The following is a 22,362-nucleotide window of genomic DNA, read 5'->3' as shown; positions in this document are numbered from 1 at the left end:
TGTTTTGCCATCAATTCCAGTTGGTCATGCAGTCCATATGAAAGAAACCTATGACAACATGAAACAACTTTTGAGGTGCATAAACTATGACCAACATCAGTGGCAGCTTTGTGGCGATTTGAAGGTTGTTGCTCTCTTGCTTGGTCTGCAGACTGGATACACAAAGTACTGCTGTTTTCTCTGCGAATGGGATAGTCGTGCAAGAGATTCCCACTACATCAAGAAAGATTGGCCACTCCAACAGTCATTGGAGCCTGGGAGGAAAAGTGTTCAGCATCCGCCACTTGTTGAATCAAGGAAGATTTTGTTACCACCCTTACACATCAATCTGGGTCTGATGAAGAACTTTGTCAAGGCCATTGATAAAACACAAGCAGCTTTCAAGTACCTCCGTGGAAAATTTCCAAGGTTAAGTGAAGCTAAGATAAAGGAAGGTGTCTTTGTTGGTCCTCAGATTCGTGAATTTCTTTGAGATGATGCATTTGACCATGCACTGCGTGGCAAGGAAAAGACGGCATGGAAAGCCTTCCAGTTAGTGGCAATACATTTTCTCGGAAACAACAAGGCAGACAACTACAGGTTGTTGGTGGAAAACCTCCTGAAGGCATACAAAAGCCTTGGTTGCAACATGTCACTAAAGATACATTTTTTGCACTCTCATCTAGATTTTTTTCCACCGAACTGCGGAGCAGTGAGCGACGAGCACGGCGAGCGATTTCACCAGGACATTGCAACAATGGAGAAACGCTATCAGGGCAAATGGAGCCCATCAATGCTTGCAGACTATTGCTGGACAGTGACAAGAGATGCTCCACTTAATGAATACAAGAGACAAGCCAAGAAGTGCTGAGTAGACACTGAATAGAACTAAACTATGTATATAATAGTTTTTTGCCTTTTGTTTCATAATAAATTTTATTTATATAACCCTTTTGCTGATTTTTAAAGTGTTACATAAACAGGACAGGTGAAATATTATCATGTAAAGCAACCATAAACACATGAAAAGTCCTAGGTTTACAATTTATGATTAAAACTCTATCTACACAATATACATAGACATAAAATGTAAAAACTTAAATATCTTAGAAACAGTAGCCAATCAGTTGTTTTAATTGTCTTATTTGAATTCAGCACATCAAAATACATAATAAATAGCACATTTTATCTCTGAAGCAGACAACTTCTCAAAAATTGTAGACCAGTGTAATGTGCAGGGCCAGAGGTGTGGGGCAACCTGGGCCCAGTACTGTCCTTTAACCCTTTCCAGCCCAGTGTGGGGTTGTATACCCCATCACACTGATATATTTAGAACTTTTATTGTATGAAAAGGTAAGGACTATATATTACAGTATATCTTTCTGTTTATTTCACGTTTAGTTTTCACGTTGCTGCATAAAGGAAGTGATGGTCTATTTAAACCTCAGGAGTTTATCATTTAAGTGTTAAACTTCTCTATAATCTGTAAGTAATAGAATGAGATATTAGGGCCTTTCATTAAATGTTGATGATGTGTTTTGGAGTATTAATTTCCTCTTCCCTTGTAAAGCCAAATACACATTATGACAAAAGGGTTCAGAAGAGACTTGGTAGATTTTCTCTTAGGAAAAATGTATTTGTTCTTTTTTTTAAATAGTCAAAGACTTTATGTTAGCTGGTCCTGCAAAATGCTATGCATATGAAACATTTATATCTGAATTAAATCACTGATGATCATAATTAAGGGAAGAACTGCCCATAAAAAAACCCCACGGAAATAGTTAAATCATTCTCTACAGAGATGAGGTCCACACATCTATCCGTTACAACCCAACAGGTCCATCCTCCTACATGTATGCTGGCTCCTCACAGGTTTACAAGTAAAAAGCAGATCAGCTGATCTTCTTTTGATGTGCTATATTGTAATGGTTTGCTGCTAGATTTAGATTATTTGCTTCACAAGTTAGTGTTTCATTTATAGTCTGGGAAACAGAATTACACACATGCCAATGTCATGTATTTCTGAACTTTCAGTGCACCCTGTACAGCACATGATGTACTTTACTTTTGCTGGAACTGTAGTTAAGGTAGTACATCTTTAATTGCAACATTTTGTCACAGTGAAGGCTTAAATAGTGTCTACAAGACTTAAGAGCATACCCTGAAGTGCTTCAGGCACTAATGTAGGAGTCACACCACTGAGTACCTGGCTGAAATAACAAAATGTAACCTGATCTCTGTGTGGTTTGTTGTATTTTGGTAATGTCCTGCCTAATGTCCCTCATATGACTGCTTTAAATATTGTTCTATAAAAGACACATAGTGTGCTTGTTCAGGAATGGAAATATTCTCTATAGTTGGAGAAAATGGCCTTTGTTTCTCATTTTATATTAAGATGGCATGAGGAAACTCATTCTGAAGCAATACAAGTCAACACTTAGGGCTAAAATGGAAAATGGAAGAAATGTTCCAAAAGAAAAAGGAAACAGTCTGAAAGTTCTTGATGAACTTTCCATGCATTGCTCCATCTGACCACTGGAGATAACCTCGTTGTACCAAGAGCATTCCACGCACAAAAAACAAAACCACATAATTTTGGCATGAAAAACTTGGTCTCCAAAAAGTAAATTTTGAAAGTTATAAACACCTGAAAATAGATGTTTACAGTTTAAGAGCCTTCTCGGATGTTTTTATAGTGATGCTATATTTAGAGAAGCTCTTGTACTTAAGTTGAGAGTAATGGCTGGCTTCATTCCAATATTCAGATTTAAAAAAAAAAAGTAGCTGTTTAAGCATGGACAGAATAACACTTGTTATACATAAGAATTAACGCACAAGTCAGTTGTTGATGCCAACAATATCCTTCAAGCAGTGCTTCAGCATTAGTTTGTGTAAATGACAGAGCAACCTAAATGAACTCAGAAGTTCAATGGAGAACTCTTTATATCCCTCTAATTGGGTGGACACATCAATCCTTGTTAGAGCACCTCATTGAATCATTTGTTGTTTACTGAGGCATGTGCTGGAAGATTCCACTGGCGTGTCTTCAAAGGTCACCAAAGAGCCTCTTTCATTGAAATTAAAAATGAAGTTGTCTTTAGCAGCTTTTTCATAAACAAGATTTGCATTTGACCCACACTGGAAACTCACTTTGTTGCAATTTAGAAAAAAAAGGTTTGTCGTTCCAGAAGAGTGCAGGGGACTGTTAACATCCACACTAGATTTTTGTAGTGACCAGATACTATTAAAATGGAGTTCTGCTACAAAATTAATATAGAATCTGTTTCTTCCAGTTCTCACAAAAGGCTCCTTTCACCCACCCAACTTTCTTACTATGATAAGCCATAGCAGCCCTTTGGGCCTGATCAAAAACCCACTGAAGTCAATAGAGGTCTTTCTACTGATTTCAAGTTTTGAATGAGGCCCTGGCTTTAAGAAGTGCGGGGCCCGATGCGAATACCCAGGGGCGGTCCGGGTCTTTGGCGGCACTTCGGCGGCAGGTCCTTCACTCACTCCGGGTCTTCCGTGGCACTGAAGGACCCGCCACCGAAATGCCACTGAAGACCCGGAGCGAGTGAAGGACCCGCCACCGAAGTGCCGTCGAAGACCCGGACCACCGCCGGGTGAGTAAAAATTAAAGAGGCGCCTAAGTTAGGCACTCTTCTTTAGGGTGCGAGGCCCTCTTAGGCGTGGGCGCAGGGCCTGATTCGTGGGAATCGGCCTAAAGCCGGCCCTGCCCTTAAGGGTATCTCTACACTGCAGCTGAGACGTGTCTCAGCCTGGGTAGACAGACTTGCACTATCTTAGCTCGAGCTCGCACACTAAAAATAGCAGTGTGGACATTGTGGCACAGGCCATAGCTCAGGCTAACCATCTGAGCTCAGACCTAAAGGGCATTCACATTGCCTTAATCAAGCAGTAGACTGGATTACTCCATCTGATCACAATCTCCTGAAACGTTATTCGCAAAACTTCAATTTCATCTTAGACCATTATTATTAATAGATTCATATCCCTGACAAACATAATGGAAACAAATATGCTCACCTATACAGTACTTGTTATCTGAATATAAAATTACACTGTATCATTAACATGATTAAGTTCCCTTATTCTTTGGGAGCCAAGCAAAATGTGTTTTATGGATAGGCAGTACTATCAATTAGTGACTAGCGCCTCAAGTGATTTGGAGCCAAAGTCTTAAAACACCATTATGATATGATATAACAGTATTGCATATATGTGAGCCATATTAGAGAACTGACTCCTGCGAAGTCAACATTTATATTAGAGATTGAAAATCACTCATGTCATTCATTTATACAAGACCTGTGCACCTGTCCAAGTCTAATATAATGAATGAGCTGGATAGAACAAGACCCCTCTCCTGCAATTTCTCAAGTCAACATATGGATACAAATTTTAAGTATTCAGTAATTTAAAAGTTCAGACTCATTTTAAGAACTTAGAATGTATAGCCATTTATAGAGAGCTAAGCTCACTAAATCAAAGCATTTAAATAAAATTAGCGAAGTATTCAACGTATTTTGCATTACACGTCTATGCAACACTCACAGCTGGATTATGTACAGTACTTTTTTATTCAGTTTAAACAACTGAATAAAGACATTCAATAGTCTGTATTATGCAGCCGTTATTAGTATTGAAACATTGATACTCATTTTAATGACTTCAAAGAAAATGAATGGACAGAGGCCTAAATTTACTAGGCTAGGATATTTCCAACTGTTGTCCAGCTTTCACCCATTGTTTGGAACAGGAAGGCTTGCTCCTAATTGGTTTCTCAAAAATTACAGCAGTAGTAAAATATTTTTTTTAAAATCTAGTCTCTGTACACATGGAGAAGAGATCTAGCACTGGTTGTCATTGCAGGGTAGGCATGACTGATGAGTTATTAGAAGAGATGGGCATGTAATTGCTTGATCAGCCTCATAACAGAGTAGAATGTTTCACAAGGGTAGGGGTATTGCCTCAGTGCCATGGCCAGACTTAAGTTTAGGTAACTATATCCTGCCTAGTTAATATTCTTCACTTCCCTTCTTAAGAGAGATTTGCATGGTGTTGCTGGACCAAAATGGCTGACATTCTATTCTAGGGGTGGCTGTGTAATACCTGAATTTATCTAGGACCAATCCTAGAAATGCTTCTAAGCAGAGTGAATCAAAACTACTAAGCCCTATGCTTAACAATATTTTCAAGATCAGACCCTTCTTTACTAAAGGTTTTGGAATCTTTCATAATGAATCAGATGTATGTAGACTAAGGAGTATGTTACATTATTTGGTTCATCTATGTTGAGTTTGTTATGTATCAGCACACAAAGATAGTGATTGTTTTTAATTCAAATATTTTAATATGTTCATTTATTGATCACTGATCTTGTTTAGTTTTATCAAGCAGTATACTTTGAATAAGCTAATGTCTATTGGAAACCAAGAGTTGCAGCAGATAAGCAAGCTCTATACTTCGCTTTCTGAAGCAAGTTATCATTTGACTTACAAATTTGGTCTTGAAACCTTAGTGCACTCTGGGTAAGTCAATAGCAGAGCTGATCAAAACAGTTTTCTTAAAAAATTCAAACATTTTGAAATCATTTTCATTGTGTTAGTCTTTGTAACAGAACTTTTTTTACTGAAAGTTTTCATTTATTGGTTTTAATTTGCAAAATAAGTTTTTTTTAAGTGAAATGTTTTTCAAAAATTCCACAATGTAACTAGGACACACTAAACTTCAAAAGGTCTTTTCAAAATTAAATTTTTTTAAACACCAATTTGGAAAAAAAAGAAATGAAAGTTTTTGATAAAAAGTTTTATAATTTTTTTAAGGTCACATTTTTCAAAAAACATTTTGAGTCCAAAAAGGGATTGAATTACCAAAAAAAAAAAAAAAAAAAAATCCTAGAAGTTCTAGAAACAGAGTGAAATTCTGGCCACAGACATTTTTTGGGCGGGGAGGGGGAGGCAGGACTTCAACTCATGTTTTGCCATTTACTTAAACTGAAGCAGTATCAAGTCCTTAGCTAAACATACACAGTATAACTAAGGATACACCTACAGATTTTATTGGAAAAACATCTTCTGAGCGTGTTCAGCTTGCTATTTTCAAACATTCATGGTATTTTTGAAGAGGGAGTGAGGGAAATATACGCCTGGATAGGAATTTGATTTACAAATCCAAGCAAAGCCATTAGCCTTTAAGACGATGTCATTGCCAATTTTCAAATCTCAAGCTTTTTTGGCTATAACCCTCTTAATAAATTAAATAAATAAATAAATAAATAAATAGAATTTAAAATAAGTATTTTTATATCACTACTGCACTCAAAACTGTTGATGAGATTTTAGACAAATTTGCCTTCCTCAAAAATCCCCCATTTGATCAGAGAACAAGTATGGAAGACTTGGGGCTATAAGGATGCCACCAAATACCCACTAGAATTATTCAATTTTAAAATAATTCACAGTATAGTCATTGTATCCCATGAGCTGTCATACTGCTGGGCTCTTTTGGTTTTCCACAAATCCTCATTAGCCCTTAAGGATTGTGCAGTGTTGCAAGTTTCAAGGCCTTGCGTCCCAAAGCCCCCACGAAGATGGAATTGTGGAAAGTGGCTAGTCACATCATGTTGGAAAGTGGAGACAATTTTTCCCTCTCGACTGCTGCAGATAAAAGTACATTTTAATCCTTCAGTACAAACTTCAGGGTTGATTCTAAAGTTCATGTTTATTTTCTGTCTCTTGGCAGAAAAGGCTTTGGTAGAGGCACACCAATTATGTCAAATATAACTGGGTTATACGTGTCAGACGTTTCCTATGACAAACCAGTGCTGCTTAGCTCTAGAGTTTAATCTTCAGCATTCACATAATACTTTGTGGGGAAATGCAGAAATTTTCTAGGACATGTTAACTCTGAATTCAATTCTGACAAGCATTTTTAGCACTTCATCCTACACTCCTGTTGCTTGTGCTACAGCTCTCCAGTAGCACTTACTAAAACCTGATTGGACTTCTTATGAACACACAGGCAGTTCATCCCAGGCCAGATTCATTTGCTGCACCACTGCTCAGGCCAGCATATTGACAGATGGGTGGCTGCTGTTAGAAGTGTGCTACTAACTCATTTTTCAGTTTACTGGCAGTTCTGGAAGTTAGGTGGATTGTGGGGGAGTTGGGCGGAACCTGAAATCAAATATTTTCAGAATTTAAGCAAATCAAAGGGTTTGGGAAAAATTATTTTGTGTTTGGCATTTCCCCCCCCCTCCCCTTTTAAATAAAAAGGTGCTGGACTGCCAAGGAGATTTAGGAACCCCTGGCATTCACAAAATGGTGCCCCCACTATACCCTATCACCCAAGTGTTGGGCACTCACCTTTGATGTGGGAAACTCAGGTTTGAATCCTCACTCTGGAGGAAATATTTGAACTCAAAACTCCCCCCACTTCCAGGTGAGTGCCCAAATCAGTGGGATATTGGGTATTCTGGGACAGATCTCTTTTCATCACTCCTACTGAAGCATGAAATACTTCAATATTTATTGATCCAGAGGGAGAGAGACAGATAGACAGACAATAGCCTTGGACGGGACAGGTTCCAGTTCCAATGAATATTTATACAAAGTGGAATAGCTTCAACGGGAGACATAGAGAGCAGCTGATCCCAGAATACCCGAATACCCCCAGAATGCCCAATAGTCTGATGGTTAGGGCATTCATCTGGCAGGTGGCAAATCTGAGCCCAAGTTCCTGGCTCCAGAGTTGGGATTCAAACCTGGGTTTCCCACTCCCAGGTAGGTGCACTAACCATTGGGCTACAGGGCACTACCACCACAACCCTTATTTTGTGAATGTCAGTGGTGCTTAAGTTTCCTTGTGAATGTAGCCTAAAAAAAGCTATATGGTTTATTCCAGAAATGTCAAACCATTTCTGTTTGCTTAGGTAATAATAATAATAATAATAGCGGAAACCAACATGGCTTTGTGAACTGTTTCAGTCAACCCAAATCTGCATTTTTCAGCAAAAAAAGTTTCAGGCAAACAATGTCACCCACTCTAGTCACAGGAGGTTGAGGCAGCCCCAGGTGCAAGCTCGGGCAGCCCTGAGGCTAATCTAACACACACCCCTGCTTCAATGGCCTCTGTGCAGACGTCTATTGCAGCGATGTGGATTACTCTGCCCACACCCCCTATTCTCCTGCTATACACTCCCCTTCCTTCAATACGCACCACCATCACGTCTGTTCCTAGTATACAGGCCCCCTGCACTGGGGTATTTGAGAGGAAGGGGTTTATGTGTGCCCTACATCCCCTTTATACCTGTTATATGGGCCTTCAACTCTAATACTAGGAAGTGACTGTGTGGGCATGGTGCAGGAGACTTTTGCCACTGATCAGAAGAATCCCGTCCTACAGCAGCTTTGTTCTAAGTTATGGCTTTTCCTGACCTAACTGCCCATCATGGCGGAATTGCATTCCTACAGATAGGTGTCCTCTAGAGATAAAGGAGCCAACCTTGCTTCTGCTGTCATCAATGAGACTTTTGACCCTAACTTCAATGGAATCAGTATTGGATTACTATATTAGTTTTTCTTTGACTTTGCATTTAGTGTACTGGAATAAATGAAGGACCACGAACAGAGCTAGTATATCTGAACCTACTAGAGACTGTCCTGTTACAAGTTAATGTAGGAACCTTTCGTGCAAAGAGTCAATCCATTAAAATAAATATTGTGGGGGAGGGAGAAGAGAAAGATGCACAGGAGTCAGTGTGTTGGATGAAGGTAAGCAAGTTTCTTTTTCTTTAGCTTTATTGCAAGTGTCTGTATATTGTGGTTACAAACAAATGAATATATTTTGTACTCATATCAGTTCTGAGCATGCCCAGTGACTATTTCAGACCGTTTCTTTCTATTCATCCAAAATTCAACTGTAGCTCTGAGACCTCATTTTGATTTTATTTGCACTTGTTTATACTGGTGTAACTCAACTGGCTTCAATGGAAATAGTCATGACTTACAATGGCATAAATAAAATCAGGGTCAAGCCCGTAGCATCTTCTATTTCTCTCCCCCCCCCCCCCCAGACACACACACATATGGATCTGAATGCAATCTTTACAGTCAAATTAGTAGCCCTAATACATGGAAGTAATCCTATCACAACTCTTTTGTGCATGCCTCAGAGACTAGACAGCTTAATATTTTCGTTGTTAGAAACTGGCATATAGGTGAATACTTCCCACCTCCAGTGGGACTAAGACATTGGCAAATGCACAAGAATCTTTGCTTTCTTATACCATGTGAATCCTGTAAATGTTTAAGAGCATGCTGCAAATTTCCAGTAAGCAAACAGGGGCAGGTACGGAAATTAAATAAATATCAGGTCTACTTCAGGGACAAAAGGTTTACAATTTTTGTCAATTGTGTCGTGCTGTGCAGCTGCAGCATGGTTAGCCTGTGGTATGCAACTGGAAATATCACTTCAGCCACTTACCTGCACAGAAAACGGTGTTTGCATCAGACACATTTGCATTCTCATGCATTAGGACAACACTTCTGTTTCATGTGGCTTGTGACCCATCACAACTAAGTAACACATTTTGAATATTAAATAGCAAAAACAAGCCAGAGGAATCCTCAGCTGCTCATTTTGGACAGTTTTAAGATTCCTTTGCACTTTCCTGGTGGTGCAAAGAGCCGTTAGCAAAGCAGAGAATCTGGCCCATCATAGGGGAATGTCTATATCTCACCAAGAGAGTTTATAAATCAAATTTAAAGATAATTTTGAATTACTTGAACTCTTTCACAAATTACTCTCTACCTTTCGCACTGCCTTACACCCCGTATTAATCAGTTAAATTTGATTAAATTGAATGTGGGAGGGGGACAGAATCTACCTCAGATTTGGAGTTTAACCTATTCTGTGCAGAGTCCACACTAGGAAGTCTTAAGGCTGCATGCATCCTCTCAAATGATGGAAGCCATAATACCAGTCAGTAACTGGAAATACAATTATTTGCCAGTTTCTCCACCCAGAGAACAGGGAAAATACCTACCAGCTTTTGTAAAGCACTTTTACAAGAGTGCTATGTGCAATATTTAAGATAAAAGTGGCACATTTGTATTTCTGGCAAACATGCAGTAACATTAGCTAGGAAGTGTTCTAAACCTGGATATTTAACGTTGACAACTTAGTCTCTTAGGAACTGCAAGTGGATTTAACTAGCTGGGGAGCCAGTTAAAGTAGTCCAGAATCACAGGATTATATTTAACTGCCTCCCCAGCTAATTAAATTAGGGACCAGAATCACAAAGCTGGTTTAATTAAAGTTCGCCAAAGCATTTACAGTATTTCTTTTTTAATTGTTAACCATCAGGTTTACTATATGATGCAAATATTCATCCGACATTGCTACTGATTCTCTGATTTACCACAGCAGACAATGCCAAGCATGCTGGACCAAGTGCTATGCTTGAGAACAATTGCACTGAAGCCAACGTGGTCGCAAGATTGTAACTGAAATCAGAATTTTGCCTTTTATCTTCAGTTTATTTATCTCAATCAGAAGTAGCTGGGAAATGTTTACTGTAGAAGTTTGCCAGCATGAATTCATTTGGCCCAAGCACGGCATTTGTCTAGACAGCATTCATAATGAATTCTCAGAGCAGTCATGCGAATGTCACCCATCATCTATAGTTGCTGTACTCTAATCAAGCACGATGGCAGTTTCAAGCAGTTAAAACAAATCCAAAGAAAGTGTGCTACCTGCTTTAGTGCAAGCAATATAAGGCAAACAGGATAGAGCCCTTTATTTAATAGCTACCCTGAACAAGCTTGCCAAACAACTCATACCCATTGTAATATGATGTCGATTCCCACTACACAGGCACCACTTTGGAAAGCAATTGCCATTCATCGCGATATATATGCACTAATTCAGCAATTTGTTTAATACCCCACAAGAATCACAGAGGTCTGATTGTTCTGGAAATTAGAAAGTGTCGGTATAGGCAAGCCACCACGTTACCCTTAAAAACCAAAATCAGTTTTAGAAAGGGAAGGAAAAAGAATCAAAATGCTGTTCCCTGAACATCTTCAATCAGTAAAGATTACTCACAATTAACAGGTCCTCAAATTCTAAAAGATTAGAGATGCAGAAACCTTTATGCTGACTGAAGGGGTGAAAGATTTCTACATTTTGTTAGACGTGTTAGCTTGCTCTTAAATGGAATTTAAAGCATTTAAGTTGACAATATCATAACCTAGAGAATTGAGTTAGACGTTAACGCACACACACGAACTACTGTGATCTAACAACTCTTGTTTAGAGTTTAGAATGGAAATGAAATCAGAATTAAGGTTCCATAAACAAACAGCTCTAATCCCATATCCCTGCCTGTCACATGGATATACAAGTATATTAATGTTATACAAGAAAAGCTGTCCATTTTGTTTACTGTAAACAACAACATCTTATTACATTCTACACAACCGCTGGCTGCTGTCTCCTCCTCCCCACCCTTGTGGGGAGACAGTAAAACCTGAGCCTATTTTGGCACATGTGGTTCTTTCATTTGTAGCAAGTGCGTCACATGAACAGGAAAAGGTCCACAGGCCCAGCTCTGCAAGAGTTGAAAGGACTCTGAAGTGGTCAATGGAGCCCAACAAAATTTTACTTACCAAATTTTTTTTTTAAAGCAGATTTGATGACAGTGAATATTTCATGAATTCATGTAAGTTTCACTGAACTGTTCATTTTTTAAAAAATCCAATACTTTTTCACTTTGACATTTTCAAAAAAAAACACATTTTGATTTTTGGTATGAAACAACTTTTCATTTTGAAATTTTGTTTAATTTTATTTTAAAGGTTTTTTTAAAAAATGTAAAACAAGCTTGAAAAGGGTTTCATTTTGAGCTGAACAAAATGTTTTGTTCACCACAAAATGAATTTCTCAACTTTTCAATTTGCCAAAAAAATTTAAAATATGTTTGTGTTCGGTCTATCCCAGAACAAATCGTTTTTGATTTTTCTGAAATTGCCAACAAACTGAAAAAAAATCAGTTATTTGCCCTACTCTCATGATCACGATAATGTGTGTAGACTTTGAGAAGGAACTCTGTAGATAAAATCAGAGTACCTTGTAACATCCATGGTGGTCAGCATCTTGCACAGGGAGCCATAGGATGGGCTGCACCAGCAGGCATTGTAAGCTCTGGCAGCAAAGCCTGCAGACTCACAACCTTACCACTCAGAGGCAATCAATTTCTTTCAGAACTGCTGTTGGGCTCTGTTCAGCATGTTGATAAAATGTCTGCCGTAAGCTCCTTAAAGAAGAGCTGCTTAGTTTTATGGAGTTTAGAGAGTAGGTTACACATTCCTGAAGAATGTATAGTTGCTAAAGATTTCATGAAGCTCTTTATTAGTAGTAGTAACTCCAAGATTAACCACCCAGCCTTTTCAAATGTTTTAAAAAGTCATGGGCACCTAGGTTTTGTTGAAGACCAATGAATATTTTAAATAAAAATGCATTGGTCTTCATATGTACAAAAACATCACCATTCTGCCACAAAGTATATGGTAGTTGGGTGGGTGGGAAGACCAAGGCATATCACCACAGAACAAATTTTTGTGAAGCATGACACTCTGGCGCACACTTTGCCTAAGACATTATCCTTTAACTAGGAGGAAGCCTGAGCTTTCATGCCAAAGAGAGCTCTTTACAGAAAGGTCGGGGAAGCTGCTGAAGGAAACATTTCTATTATCAGCCTATGGAGACACTGTCAGGGTTCCCCAGTGTATTTCTGTACTGGAGTTCCTCTGGATTGCAGTTCCTGTCCTTTTACAGGATTCAGGTTGTTTGGGGGATTTTTTTTCTTCCTTGGGGGGGGCATGACTAGAGGGCTATTCAACTTCTTGGCCCACATAACCAAATTTATTCCCAAATAGCTGTGGAGGAACATGCAATATAAACTCCACTCCTTCCCCCCAACTTTTGAGCTGCTTCCACATATTGGCTCCAAACAGAGGGGAACATTTGGGCCCAAGTCTAACTCCACAATGCTGTTATAGCAGCTATACAAGAGAGACCTTATAAAAATGTCTAGTGGTTTGTTAACCTGGAGATGTTTGTGCTTGGCTATATTGCTTGGTGACAGTACTATTGAAAGAGAAGTTCACACAAAGAAATACCTTTAAATGTTATGCAGCAAAGTTTGAGCACTTGGAAATAAGCTACCAACTGCGGGAAGTGACCCATTACCACAAGAGCTTAGATGTCATGCCTTAAAGGACTCTGTCAATACTGTACACAGTTCAGCAAAGTTTGAGTTGCTATGAGGAACTCCACACTTCTCTTTCCATAACTATCAATAGTTCGTTTATATATCTGTTTGTCAGTGCGTGACTCATCTAGAGAAGAGCATTGACAGCTGAACTTTCTATAACCTAATAATTACTCAAATGCCTATGAAAAAAGCTATTGTGCTGTTCATTTTCTGGAGCTATTCTAGTGACTTTATTCAATGTTCTATGAACAGAACTCTTGAATACCTTCTAGTGAACTACAGTACTTGACTGAGCCTGCCAGCAATTACTGACATCAGTTCTGAAAAATATATTGTTCATTGGGACAGTGCAATTAAGGTGGGGCAATTGGGCTTAAAATTGGATCTTCCAGCTTTCTATTCTGAGATGATGTGATGTTCCTCAACTCCTGCATCCTAAGAAGCAAGAGATAGCATTTACAGGAAGCCCTCTACATAAGAATGAATTAAACAGGTAAAGTAATGTATTCACACAAGCTAGATTCCAGGTTTTTTGTGGGTGCTCCTACTGAGATCTCTAAACTGTAAATTGCCCCTTTAATATGGAAGAAATCTTTCTGCAGGTAGGAATGTGGCGTGAGAATGGGACCAGGCCTCCCAGACTCTCATATCCACAGGAAGGACAATACCAGATCCATAGAGATAAGTCATCTACATGGATGACTTGTATCTCCAAACTGCTCAGCTGTACGCTCTTCATTCTGGCAACATGGCTCTGGAAGTGCCATGGTGCCATTGGCTGGGCCCTCTGGAGGTGCTCAGTAGAAATCATGGAGGGAAGGCAGAGTGTTAATGCCATTAACAGTTGCATTAAATCTGACACCAAAATCTAGCCAGTCCACAGAGAACATGGAATATGACCAGTGACCTGCTCTTTACTGCCCCAAGACATCTCTCCACAAACCTAGTCAAGCAGCTTCTGTGCAGAATCATAGGAGAGCTTCTGCAATGTGCCAAGGAAAGAGAGAATGCCACAAGGCAGCACTACAGCACATCACCACCCTTTCAGCATTGGTAGTGAAGAAACCTATGAAAAGACAGTCCTGGCCAAAGTGATTGCATGCACACTGCAAATGATTAGTCGGCAGCATGCTCCCATCTCCATCCTCCCTCTTAGATTATGGCAGAGACTAAGTAGCTGTAGAAAGAGACAGGATCTTTATTTCCAGTCTTTGAAGCAAAACAGAAAATGCATCCCAGTAAGCTGGCAAACATGAAGAAAAAGAGAAAAAAGCAGAGATCCACAGGAAACTCTAGCCTATGCCCCAGCCAGGCACATATTCCCAGCAGTGGCAGCATGGGCCATGTCTACTCTGATGTGAGTGCGTGCACAGAACTAACTGATGCTGCTCTAAGTAGGATGCCCCTACCCTGCCAGCTTCAGTCTGCACACACAGCCATACTGTTAGAGCAGCTATTAACTAAGTCGTCCCCATTTACCTCAGTCCCATTAGGAGAAGGTAAGATTCCCAGAGAGACTGCTTTCCCCTCTGCCCATTCTCTCCTTCCTCCCTATCCAGTGTAATTTTGCTCCCCTCAGAACAAGCATGGAGCAAATAAGTCATTCACAGCAGTAATCAACTAACACACACATCTGCCAATAGTTGCATACATTTTCCGGTCAGCAAAACAAAAAAAATTGCTTTGAGGTATTTGTGTGCAATTCCTCAGTACATCAAACATTTGTCCAGTAAAGCCCTTAATAACAATAGTGAATTGGGCTTTGTCCTCTCTTTTTTGGTCAATGTCCATTGCCAGTTCAGCAGCAATTTACTCTATACGATTGTGCTTTCTCCCACAATTATACTCTTCTCTGCTTTGAGGAAGTGTTATTATTTCTGAGAGTTTGAAGAAGTACATCTCTTGCACTCCTGGGTATCTGGGACAGAGAGATGGATCTGGGTGCTGCGATTTGGTTTCAGTCTCTGACATGCTAACTACCCATTCATAATGCTCTGCATTTCTACCTCCCAGTTGGTGATCGCATTCTGCATATTTACTAAGTAGTCCATCCGATAGTAAGGAGAGATGTGTAGCAGCCCTGTTATTGTTAGTCTGTTGTGTCTGTAGATTTGTTTTGTTTGCCCTCTGTGCCCCTGTAGCCATTTTAGCTTTGTCTAGAATGTGATCACATATTGCACCTTGCTGTTTGAATACTAATTTGATTCTAAACTGGTCAGTAATTCCAACATATAATGTTGAACACAGGCCCCTATTTCTACTTTTTCCATCAAGGCATCAATTAAATAAAAGGAAGAGTTACAACTGTCAATTTAGAATTTTCTGTGAAGGTATAAGCCCTTACGCAACCAAAAGAGTCCTCCCTTTGAGTATTTTAGGGTTTACTTAAATGTAACCTGGATATTAGTCACTGAATTTACTACTTTCACATAAAGCAACTTCTATTTTTCACTTGGTGCTGATGGCACATGTTTTTGCCATTAAAACGAATCCTTGTTAAAGAAACTTTACAGGTTTTATATTGTAGCCACTTGACTTTTGCCAGTAGTTGAGAGTTATGCTTCAATGAAGCATTAAAGTATCTCCTATTCAGAGCAAGTAAAGTCACTATAGTTGTTATTCTAATACATTATAAGTAATTATTCTGTAATGAGATACCTGTAGAATGAGGGAAAAGGGGAGGTGAAAATCTGATTATTTTATTACATTTAAAAGTTTCAGTGTTAGTGCTGAGTCCCTTGAGATTATGCCTATAATTAATTAATATTGAAATTCACTTGGCCAGAGCCCATGGTATGCAGCACCAAATGGGTGCTGTTCTCTGAATAGCTAGAGGAGAAATTCACATAGAGTTAGTTACAAAAGGATATCCAACTTCCTATATTGTGGACACAACTAAAATGAAAAATCCCAGGATCAGCAGGATAGTCTCACATAAATCATGTGACACTTATGTTTCCAGCTTAAAATTCAAACTATGTAGCATATAAGTGACAGTGCCATATGGCTTTCAGTTATGGTGAAGGTACACAGCAGTCTGCAACCTAGAAGAAAGTTGGATAATATATGTATGCAAGCTAGCTAGGTCCATTTTGCAGAGCAGTATACCAAACAGATCAGAAGACAGTACTTAGATAAGAAGGCAAATCTAAGTCAAAAGGATTTTGTTATTAAAACTGCTTCCCCAGAATTAAAGTCCATTCAATCATATTTGAGGTAGGAATTACTACACATCTTGCTCTCAGGAAAATTCTGACTATGGCACATGTTGAAAATTAGTTCTCTTTATATCTACTGATGTGCTGAAAAATTTTGTATAGACATCCTGTGGGAAGTGGGCAATTCTCAAAATCTACCAAATCAACAATTATTATACAAATCCCTTTACATATATGAATAGTGCACATTTTTCCAAATATAATCAGTTTCAATTTTAAAAATTGTTATGAGTTTTACATCAGAAAACCAACATCTACATGTTTCTACTAACCAAGTTTCTCCATTTTGAAAAAAGATGCTTAGTTGGCATCACTATTTTGAGCAAGAAAGTTATGATTAGCAAGATGTTAAAATGCTGTAGGCTAGACATGAATCTTAAGTTCTTTTCATTCTCCATAAGAAACTTTTTAAATATTTTGTCTTGAAAGTATTTCCTAATTCATTAAGCTTCCATTATGTTGCATATGGTTTCTATTTTCAGGGCTTTAATGCTTTCAGGAATTAATTCTTCGACTTCTCTGGTTGTTGGCTCACTCCTATTCACACTGATTTGTTGGCTTATTCCTTGTCAGAGTCTCCCCCTTAGTATTCTGTTTCTCAAACTCTGATCAAGGAAGAAACTATTCCATCACATCTACACTTTGGAACTGTCTTGGTCCTTTATGGTCCTCCTCTCTCTCTTCTTTGTGCAGGGAAGAGAAGAGAGAATGATTCTGAAAAAACTAAGTAGTCATCACTTCTTTGTATCTGAACAATTACTATTGCCCATTTTCCTGCTTGTGAAACTAAGATCTAGTCTTTAGATTTAGGAAGTATAGAAGAAATTACAGTAGTATCTAGAGACCTAAACCAAGCTCCAGCTCCCCAAGGCCAAATGGATGCCCAAGAATGAATATGGATTTAGGAGCCTGTCTTAACTCTTCTTCAAAATATAGCTTTCCTGATTAATTATGTAATATGAACACTGATTTTTCTAATGTCTAATAAACCTGAGCAACTAGCATTATGCACATCTCAAGGAATTTTGTCTGATAAGACCAGTAAAGCCAAGATCGTTGCGTCAGTTACCGGAGTAGTCTCCAGTATATTAAAGAATCTAAGCCATTTGGTGCTGCAGTTCATTTTTAGATGTTACTTCTCACACATTATTTAATTTACTAATTCAAATTTATTAATGCCTATAAACTCATACATCTGTAATAAGACTGGATACAAGAACAAATATTCTAGGTAAATCAAAAGATTCAGCATCCAAAGAGCAATGAAACTACACTGATCAAAAGATAGCCTACATATCTATATTGGGCCTCTGAAATGCAAGTTTGATTAGTGTATGTTAGTCTTAATTGTATAAAAAGTTGATAACTGTCTCATCAGCTGATTTAGCCACTAAGCCGGAAGTAATCTTGCTAAAGAGATAAAGACAAGTTGAGATGGGGAAGTTCTTCAGGAAAGGTTTTTGTAATACTGGTGTTTTCAGTAAAGATGTGTCCAATAAAAAATGGCTCTGTTTTACAGTCACAGAATGGTATTTTTCAGACTAAAAGTTGTCCAGCACGCAGAACATTCTGTTGCAGGTTTTCAGGACTAGTTGTATTAGGGGAAAATCCACAAATGGAAGATAGGACAAATACATGAAGCATTAGTTAGATAATACAATTTATTCTAGTGGCTTCATGTTTAAAGGTGATTATACACAAATATTTTCATGGAGATTTAGGAAGGTTCAAAATTCATAAGGAGTCCTTATGTAATTTCAGGGTTACATTTTCAAGGTATGTGGGAGGATAAAAACTGAAATCTTCATTTCAGAAATAGTTAACAGGGATAACATATCACTTAACTTATCTTGCTGGCACACTGTTTAAACGAAACACGTTTAAATCCATAGGAAAACAAGCAAAGGCAGAAAAATTACTGCACACAAAAAACAGAACTGAATAGTCTCATGTTTTAACCTAGATTTTATTTTAATGGGATACAATTATGATATTCTCAGGGGTTCAGTTAGATACAAAAATGCTGTGTGGTGTGCAGTTCCAGCAGCTATGTACTAACAAATTCCCTGAATTACACAATCAGCTGTTTTATACATTAAGGCACACCAAGAGAAAGAACCACCATGATTTTCCTGTCTCTGCATGGGGTGTTTGGGTTTTTTTTTTCCCCCCAGACCATGGAATGTAGCTAACATTCTCCCTCTGAAACTGAAACCCCTACATACACACACTGCTCATTCACTAATCCAGCAGGGAGGAAGATCGTAAAATCAAGCATCTCCTTGATAGGAAGTTCCTGTCCTGTAAGAAACGATAGAGCGACAGCAAACGCAAGAACCTTTGTTCCTTTTCTCCCTCCCTACTCCCACCTCCTTTTAAAGCCAGTTGTATTAATTCATTATTATTGTTGTATTTTCCTCCCTCCTTCTCCCACTCTATATTAAGCACCAGAACCAATTGACAGAGGCTGCTGGTAGAGGTACTTCTACTGGAAACTCCATCTCTGCAGCTGACGCGGCAGCCTCACTGACAGCTCCCCCCACCCACGCCCCCAGCCTCCTGCTGCTTCTCCTGCGAGGCTTTTGTTGGAGGAGGTGGGAGGGGGGAAGCAGTTGTGCTTAAAAATCGTCTGCGTGTCTGAAGTCTGTTCAGCCCTGCAGGTAGTGTGTCTGGCATGCGTCTGTACGCCAAGGCGTACCCAGGCTCCAGTCAAATTCAAAGGCTCTGATAATAGACAGTGCATCTGCTCCCCCCCCCCCAAGTGCCCTTAATGATAGTATTAAAGAGTACGAGGTAATCATCTATTGGGGACAAAAGGCCTGGGAATGTGAGATTTCCAGCCAATGCTCATAAGTGAGGTTTGAGACGAGGTAATAAAATCCACAGCCAAGATCGGTCTGGTGAATGACTGCGGCTTTGGGGGGGGGGGGGTCGCCTACAAAGAACACATTTTGGCAGAAGCTAATCATACAGATCCACTCGCTCTGTAACTGTAGACACATCGTCTAAACAGTCGTAATTTACAAAGCCTACAAGATCTGCACCACCTCCAAGAGTTTTCCACCAGGAAACAATCACAGTCTGCATCATAATCCTTGACAAGAGTCTGTTCGGAGAAGAGTGGAAAGAGAAATACCAGATCAGCTGCCAAAATGCGACAATCTGAATGAGAGAAAATGTCTCATGGAAATCTCAGTAAAATAGAGGGAGGTGCTTTAGGAGACTGCCTTAAAAACCACGAGAGTCTCCCTCTTGATGGAGTCTTGGTAGGATCTGTCACAGCAAGTGTCCCCCTCACCCACAGCATGGCCTTTTTAAAAAAAAACAAGATCGTTAACGTGGATTTTAACTGCAGTAGATAAATTAAACCCACTTAATCGTCTTCAGCCACGAGGACTCACAAATGGATCTGCCTCATTAGTGTTGCTACATAATACCCCTTTGTCTACGAGCTGGCCAGACAGCAGTTCCCACAAGAAACTGAACATTGATGAGAGACATGCCAGCCGAACATGGTTACCCCATTTGCAGCACAGACCTCGAAAGGCCATTTTGCTAGAAGACTTACATTGCAATGATAGCGAATTCTGCAAAAACCCCAACCTCATTTTTCATGGTCACTTTTTCTTGATCAAAATTTGGGAGGCAAGAAGGTTGCCCCCACCCAAAACATAGGTTTAGTACCATTAAAAAATAAACCAGTAAAATTTTCCTTAGTGTAACAATGGCATAGTTATCGGGATAAAAAAAATGACATGGAATTGGAGGGGTGTGCAATTTATTCCCCCTTTAAATTCTCCAATTAAAAAAATTAAGATCCTAGCAAAATATTATGCTCTTTAAAACATTATTTGAGCTCGTGGGAGAGGAATGTGATGGGGATTAAATCTATTAACATCCTGGCTTCCATGTGTATATTGCAACATCTCTGAATGCCTTTGTTCCATTGATTCTGATATGAGCTTGATTAATGATGGAGAGATCTTTCTGACTTGTCCCTCTCTCCACACCCTGCTCTCCGGCGCATGCGTGAGGCAAAGACAAAGGAATAGGTAATTACAGTACAGTTTCATTCATTTTCACTGCAGTATTGCTCTGTTAGCAAAGAGAACCAATACCATGGGGCTTATTCACACCCACCAGATGTGGCGGACGGATTGTGTGTGTGTGTTGGGATTAGTCACTAAAAACACAATAAAGACATCTGGAAGTTAGTTGCGAGAGAGTCTCTCATTGTAAATAGATTTTGTGTGTGTGGTGAGGTGATCCTTCCCTGCATCGTAAGGGGTTGATGGAGGGAGAAAATAAGGCAAAAAAAATTTCATGGACACGTAGCTTTGACTGGGAAAAAAAAAATCTGTTGCAGTAGAGAGAAAGCATTCGATGCATATTCATGGGGAAAATGCGTTTAGGAGTCATACACGTTTACTGAAATACAGGCTGCATTAGGAGAGGAGATGGTCCTTTTTTCTCTCTCTCTCTCTCTTTTTTTTTCCCTGGTGGGACGTCTGGTTTGTTAGCTGCTGCCCAGACAGAACTAACGCTGCTAAACCTCCAAAAATTTGCATAAAGCATTGACAAGTCTGGGGATTAAAATTGTTGCCGCGTATGCTGTCATTTTCAAGCAAACCCGTGATTGTTAAAGCAATAAGCAAGCTCTTTTATTGCCTAATCAAGAACAATCACATTGTTAAAAGCCACAATAGGTTAACTGGCTGAGCTTCCATTTAAAAGGATCTAGCTCCCAGTTAGGGAGGGTTTGCGTCAAGATTTATATTTCAATCAAACACATTCCCTAACTCATCCTATTCCAAAAGCCAAACCCCCCCACAGGTAAAATAGAAAACCATCCTTCCAAATCTAGGACATTGCCCTTGTAGCAGCTATATGTTATCTCGCTATGGTGTCTCTTCGCCTCCTCCCCTCCATGTTCTTAACATGGATGCATTTTCTTCTCTATGTGCTTCATTTCATGGGTAGGTTTGGAGGTGTGTTGTTTAAAGCAACCTTCCTAAGAAAATTCAAGCCACTAAAAATTACGCAGTATTACAAACACCCTGTTCCCCCACCCTCACACACACACACTCCCCAAAGCGTGGTAACAGGCATTTAAATGTAAGGACTGGATTTTAATCCGTTTTTGAGCCCCACATGAATTCATACGTTCTCTCCCTTTCGAGGAATATAACCCTTCCCAGCGTGCCTGGTGAGAGATGAGTGTTAAAGCACCTCCAAATCTGCTATTCTTTCTCCACTGGAGCTGTTTAAAAAAATTAATCCTTTCCCCACATTTGAGACAGATCTAGACAGAAAAGAATCAAATGCAAAGCTCGTGGTGTCTGCCACGGAAATGGCATAAGTGAGACGCTGCTTCTTACCTTTTTTATATTTTCCTCTCTCCCCCTTTGTGTGTTTGTGTGCTCTGGTGTCACAGGGAGAGTCCTAGGTAGCCTAGCGCCCGCTTGGCTTGGGCTGAGTTGGTGTGTGGCTCTCCCCTGCTCGCTTGCTGGGACTGGAGTGACTAGTGCTTGTTGGAGCAATGCCGCCGCCGCTGCTACTGCTGCTGCCTCTGCATTTCTCTCTCTCTCTCTCTCCCCCACCCCACCCCACCCCCCCTCTCTCTGTGACAGTCTGTGGGCAGTTCAAAAGCCACACGCACTCTTATTTATTTAAGAAGCTCGTAGGCAGGCGAGGTGCTTGCCCACGCTCACGCGTAGGGGGCGCCCTGACCCAAGGTTTTAAATACAGGCTTGCAAGCTAGAGGAAGATTTGTTGGGAAGGTGCATAACCCTCTTTTTCGTGTACAATTATAGAATCCCAGAAAGGATCCTGGCGGTGGGTTGTTTGGATCCGAGGAACCGTTCC

General features: G+C 39.6%; 1 protein-coding gene across 1 annotated transcript in view; it reads right to left on the bottom strand.

The window, feature by feature from the left end:
- Window positions 1–22,085, bottom strand: part of BASP1 (brain abundant membrane attached signal protein 1) — a 71,424-nt gene extending 49,339 nt beyond the window's left edge. The window contains exon 1 of the mRNA XM_034761576.1: window positions 21,876–22,085. The gene's annotated coding sequence lies outside the window, so the exon portion shown is untranslated. The remainder of the gene's footprint in view (window positions 1–21,875) is intronic.
- Between the last annotated feature and the right edge of the window lie 277 nt (window positions 22,086–22,362).

The sequence above is a fragment of the Trachemys scripta genome, chromosome 2, assembly GCF_013100865.1.
Source record: "Trachemys scripta elegans isolate TJP31775 chromosome 2, CAS_Tse_1.0, whole genome shotgun sequence".
Classification (NCBI taxonomy): Eukaryota; Metazoa; Chordata; order Testudines; family Emydidae; genus Trachemys; species Trachemys scripta.
The sequence above is the reverse complement of the archived record's forward strand: the minus strand, read 5'-3'. Positions and strand labels throughout refer to the sequence as shown.